General features: G+C 54.1%; 1 long non-coding RNA gene across 1 annotated transcript; it reads right to left on the reverse strand.

Annotated features, from left to right (window-relative positions):
- Nucleotides 1-1082: 1082 nt before the first annotated feature.
- LOC135441330 (uncharacterized) lies at nucleotides 1083-1578 on the reverse strand. The gene is made up of 3 exons (XR_010438471.1): nucleotides 1502-1578; nucleotides 1229-1300; nucleotides 1083-1141 (listed from the first exon to the last, which is right to left on the reverse strand). It is a non-coding gene; the product is annotated as an uncharacterized LOC135441330 (long non-coding RNA).
- Nucleotides 1579-5154: the final 3576 nt, after the last annotated feature.

The raw sequence follows: 5154 nt of genomic DNA on the forward strand, positions 1-5154 counted from the left end.
TTGGTGGGGCAGCTGAAGCAGCCCAGGGCCCTGTGGGCTCTCATACCCACAGCTGCAACTCTTGCTAAAGCCCCGGGGAAAAGTGCATCAGGCAGTGCCACAGCTGTCCCCCTGTCAGTCTGACTCTCCTGCCCTTTCTCCTGCCTTTCCCACCTTCTTCTATCTCTCCATCCCTCTTTGCCTTGGGACCCCTTCCCCATCCCAAGGGCACATGGCCAAGCCCTCTCAGGACCCACTGGAGCCTTGCTCTCCCCCTCTGCCCTTTCCCCACCATGGGCACCCCGTGCAGCCGCTCCCAGGTTTTGGGACGTGTCTCCCACGGAGGGAGCCCAGCAGGACAGCTCAGTACCCGAGTGCCCTGAGCCTGCTCGGGACAATTCCTCTGGGCTGTGCCCGTCTTGTCCGGGCTGTGCCCGCAGTGCCAAGCAGCAGAGAGGGCAGCTCAAGCCTCAGCAGGGCTCAGGCCCAGAGGCACAGCAATTACCTCCTGTGGCTGTGCCTGGCATCGCCTCCCTTCCTGCAGCAGAGGCTTCCAATGAGCCACTGCTTCCTCCGAGAAATGCACAGCCTTCCTTCCGCACAGCCTCTCCATCTGCTTCTGGAGAAAGGATGAGGTACAGCTGGGTCAGGTGGGGCTGTTCCCCATTGAGGATGGGGCATCTTCAGGAGCAAATGCTTGTCAAAGACATGGTTAAGAATCAGGAAATCCCTATAAAATTTTTGGTTAGGCCAGGGCCCTCTCTACTCCAAACAGATGCCCCTTCTGATTTGACTGGAGATGGGAAATTGCAGGGGATCTGAGGTGCATTGTGCAGTTTGGGCTGCCTGTCAGCTGATGCCACATTCAATCCTGCAGAGGCTGGGGAGAAGCTGCAGCCAGGCCAGGCTGGCAAACAGCCCTGCAGGGCATGGAAGCAGCAGCGGGGCAGCGAGGCTGCCATGGATCCCTTCCTGCTGTGCCAGGCTCGGCGTGTCCAGATGTGCAGCCAAAGACCCCGGCTGCTGAGCCCCAGGACAAGGCTGAGGGAAATGCACCCACCTTGTCCTGCCTGCTGCATTTCCTTCGTCCTTTGCCTCATGTGTTCAGATGACTCATGGGCTTTCTTCTGTCCTGCAGCTTTGTTCTTTCCTTTTAGAGGACCTTAGAAAAACATGTTTCCTTTTCCCATTAATGGATCCCACAGAAGCAGGGCTCAGCCTGTGGGGTCAGCAGGGACACACTACTCACCCCTGCGATGGGAGGCAGGCTTCTGTGTAGGAATGAGGGAAGGATGAGGAAAAGTCCTCCCTGCAGGCACGTCTGTAAGACAACAACCACAGAAGCTTCTGCCGCCTCTACTCAGCTCCATGGACACCACTGAGCCGCAGGAGCGGTGAGGGGATCGCGCAGGGCGAGGGCACACACGTGCATGGCTCTGTCCTGGCACCTGCAGCGATGCCCCCCTGGCCGAGCTTTGGGCTCTGAGCTGGCAGCTCTCCCAGGAGAAAGGCCTTGACCTACCCTCACCATCTCCCAGAGGCTCAGTTGTGGACATGGGTTGGGAAGCCAGATCGCCTTCACCAACAGGTTCAGCTGCAAAGAAAGGCAGGACACAACATCACCCATGGCACTGTAGGAGATCCTCAGGGTGTGGAAGGCTCAGCCCCGGGGCACAACCATGGGCTCTCTCTCTCTCCCTTCCCTCTCTGCTCTTCTCTGTGACTGCACAGACTGCATGGAAGGACACATTGACATTGCACATGGGAGGAGGATGGACAGCTAAATGCTCCTTCCTCCCACTGACAGTGATCCTGTGGGATCACTCAGGGCTCCAGAAAGGAGCAGGGCAATGTTTTCAGAACCCTTCTGCCCTGACTTAACCTCTAACGAAAATGGCAGATGAACGAGCTCTTGCCACTTGGATAGTGATTAATATGTCACTAGAAAGGGAAATTCAGAACTTGCCTCCAGCATTCTTCAAGACATTCCGAATATCATTCAACAACAATTCCAAATCATCAAAGTCGCGATCCAAATCTAGAAGGGAGCAAAGACCAGACCCATTTCCATGATGCGCTGGCATCCCCTTCTGCCTCCGGGAAATGGGCACTGCAAGGGGGTCAGGAAAGTCCGTGGGGGCCAGATGTGAATGCACAAGGCCAAAGCTGCACAGGGGCCTGGGCAGCTCTGGGCTGGCTCCTGGTCACTCTCCACCCTCTTTGCAGGCCCTGTGACACATCCCGGGAGAGGCAACAGGGGCAGCACAGGGCCCCCGGGGCTCTCTCCCTCCCCCAGAGGAAACCCTCCCTAAAGGCCTGGGGAAAACCATCCCCAGCACTTCCCGGGGAGCAGGGAGCGCTGTCCCGGGAAAGGGGAGCCAGGCTGCCGGCTCACGTGCTCGCCACGCTTGCAGTGGAGCAGCCTGGGCAGCCCTGGCAGGCAGGGCCACGGCCAGGAGGAGCAGGAGGAAGAGGCGCAGAGCAAGGGCCATGGTGCCTTGCCCTCTGCCAGTCCCGCAGCTCTTGCTGCCACCGCTGTCCTGACAGTGCTGTCCCAATGTCAGCACCACTGCTGCCACCGCCGCTGCTGCTGCCGCAACAGTTGTGCTCAAGGACTGAGTGCTCGCTCCTTGTGCTGCTGTGCAACCACGGGGTCTGGCACCTCTGTGACCCCTGAGCCTGCTGTGACCTCAGCCTGCTGTGACCCCTGAGCCTGCTGTGACCTCATGGCCTCAGCTGTACCCGCAGAGTGTGCCCGCATCTGTACAAATGGACTGCCTTGATTGTTTTTGTGTATCCCAGGTCCATTGCTCAGCAAAACCTTATTTGTCACCTGCTGACATTGTGGGTCAGACTGTGTCCATGGAGATAATCTTCATAGCTTCCCTCTTTTCCCAGGCTTGCCACTGGAGGAGGTCCAGGCCCAGATGATGCCGGGGAAGGAAATGTGCCCTCAGCCCAGGGATGCCCCAGCCCTCGGGACCCCGCCGCTGGTCACAGCAGCCCCTGCCTGGCTCCTGCCTGCCCACACCATGGGCATCCATGGCTGCTCCTGGGCACGGAGCTGAGCCAGTGCGGCTGCCACTCCTGCCACCCGGACACTGGGCTGACAGCTCCATCTCTTTATTGCAAAAGAAGAGCTGCTTCGGGAAGTGCTGCAGTGCCCGGTTTCTTCAGCCCGACTAGCTGCCAACACCAACACCCAGAGTGGGCCGCCCCCAGAAAACTGTCAACTCTGGGGTTTGGCTGTAGGGCACGGCTGCTTTACAGCACAGGTGGAGTGCGCTGGGGTAGGGACAAGGAACAGGGAGATGTTTTCTGTATGTTTGTTCCCTGCAGAGTCAGCGACAGAAAGACACTTAATTAACGCCATACACCGATTTCCAAACTGGGGAGGTCCCTGGGGAGGATACAGTCTTTAGCCAATTGGGCGAAACTGAGGGTAGAACACAAGGCGGGGAATACAATGTTTAAACCAGGGGAGGAGGACAACCTAAAGAAACCAATAGGGTTTGAAAGGATACCAAATGGACAGGGAAGTTTCTAGAGGCAGGGGCAGGCTTGGGGAGGGATTGACATTGAATGGGAGGAGGAACAGGGAACAAAAGGGCAGGACTTTGGGGAGATGGACAACTAGGGCAAAACCAACAACACAGGGGGGAAAGGAGCAACCCTTTGGTAATAAAATATGCTGTAACAATACAAAATAAGGGGGCATTGTAAACTGACTACTAGGACCTAATTACAATCAAAAACATGCAACGCAACAGGAAAGCTCTCAGTCAGGGCTCTTTGAGCACTCCTAAATCCTTTCCTGGCAGAAATCGAAGGCCAAACTGGCCCTTATCCCAAGCAAACAGAGTGTTCCCCAACAGTAACCCATTCTGAGCCCCTGTGAAAAATGCATATTTTATGGTTGGCTTTTTGTAAATATAGCCACCACTAGACACTGAAATCCTTCAAAGAGAAAGAATTTATTGCTCTCTTATCAGAAGAAACTAACTTCTTCCTGCCTCGCTCAGCCCTCAAGAAGCCGGTTAAGATTAAGAGGGAGAAGTTGACGATGACCAGAGAGAATTCTGTGTTTGAATGGAATTTATGTATCATGTATGAGATGTATGAATATGCAACAGGTTATTGTTTTTTAGGGCTAATCCTCTGTTAAAGTGTGTCCTTTTTTGGGCTAATACTGCCCAGAAAATGGGTACCCAGATTTCTGTATCTCTTTTTTTCTATTGTCTCCGATTGCCCTAATCCAAATTGTCCAAAATTTTTATCACTCTAATGATATTGCTATTTTTATAACCATTTTATTATTAATAAAATATTATAAACAAGGGATTGCCATTTTTCACACCCCTTCTGGGAATCCAGACCCCGTGTGGTGGGGCCGGCTGCACCTGTAGGAGCAATGGGGAGTGTCAGCCCGTGCTGTGCTGCACTGCTGAGCTGGCAGCACGGTGGATGCGGGCAGGACGTTCTCTGTTTCCCCCAGAGCTGGGGCCTGCAGGCACCTTGCCGCCCCTTGGCACAGGCTGTGCCACCCAACAAAGCCCAGCAGGCCGGGAGGAGAGCCCGGGGGCGGCGCAGCTGCTTGGGCAGTGGCTGCTTGGAGGGACACGGGCCAAAGCCATCCCTGAGCAGCCACTGCCAGCCCTGGCCCTCCCTGCCCCGTGACAGCTCCCCCAGCCCCAGGGAACTGACTGACAAAAACTCTACAGCCAGCAAAGAGTGGGTGGCTCCATAATTGCTCCTTTTCAGGTCTGGATATATTTTTTGGTGATCCATGGTTGCATTCCAGCCACCAGCAGAGGTTTGAATCCTCAGTCAGGCTGGACCAAAGGCTTTTTGTTCCTGCAGCCCAGAATTAAGCAGGGCATTGCATCCTTAGAAATTGACCAGCCAGGACAGAAAAGGTGTTAAAGAGATAATAAGACAGCACTGTGTGTATGCTTTCATGCTAATTATATTTTCAGAGTTGAGAAAAACACTTAGGTTTGTTAGGAGGAAGCATTGGTAGAGATGTCAGTCTTTAATATTCGTAACTCATTGTTTATTGTCCCATCATTTTAATGGGAAAACAAAGGTGTTATTTCTGTGAAGATAATTTTAAAAGAGTAATTTCATTATCCTTGCTAGAGATCATTGCAAACATCCTTCTATTAGCTGTTATTG

This window comes from Zonotrichia leucophrys, unplaced genomic scaffold (genome assembly GCF_028769735.1).
Source record: "Zonotrichia leucophrys gambelii isolate GWCS_2022_RI unplaced genomic scaffold, RI_Zleu_2.0 Scaffold_244_77780, whole genome shotgun sequence".
Classification (NCBI taxonomy): domain Eukaryota; kingdom Metazoa; phylum Chordata; class Aves; order Passeriformes; family Passerellidae; genus Zonotrichia; species Zonotrichia leucophrys.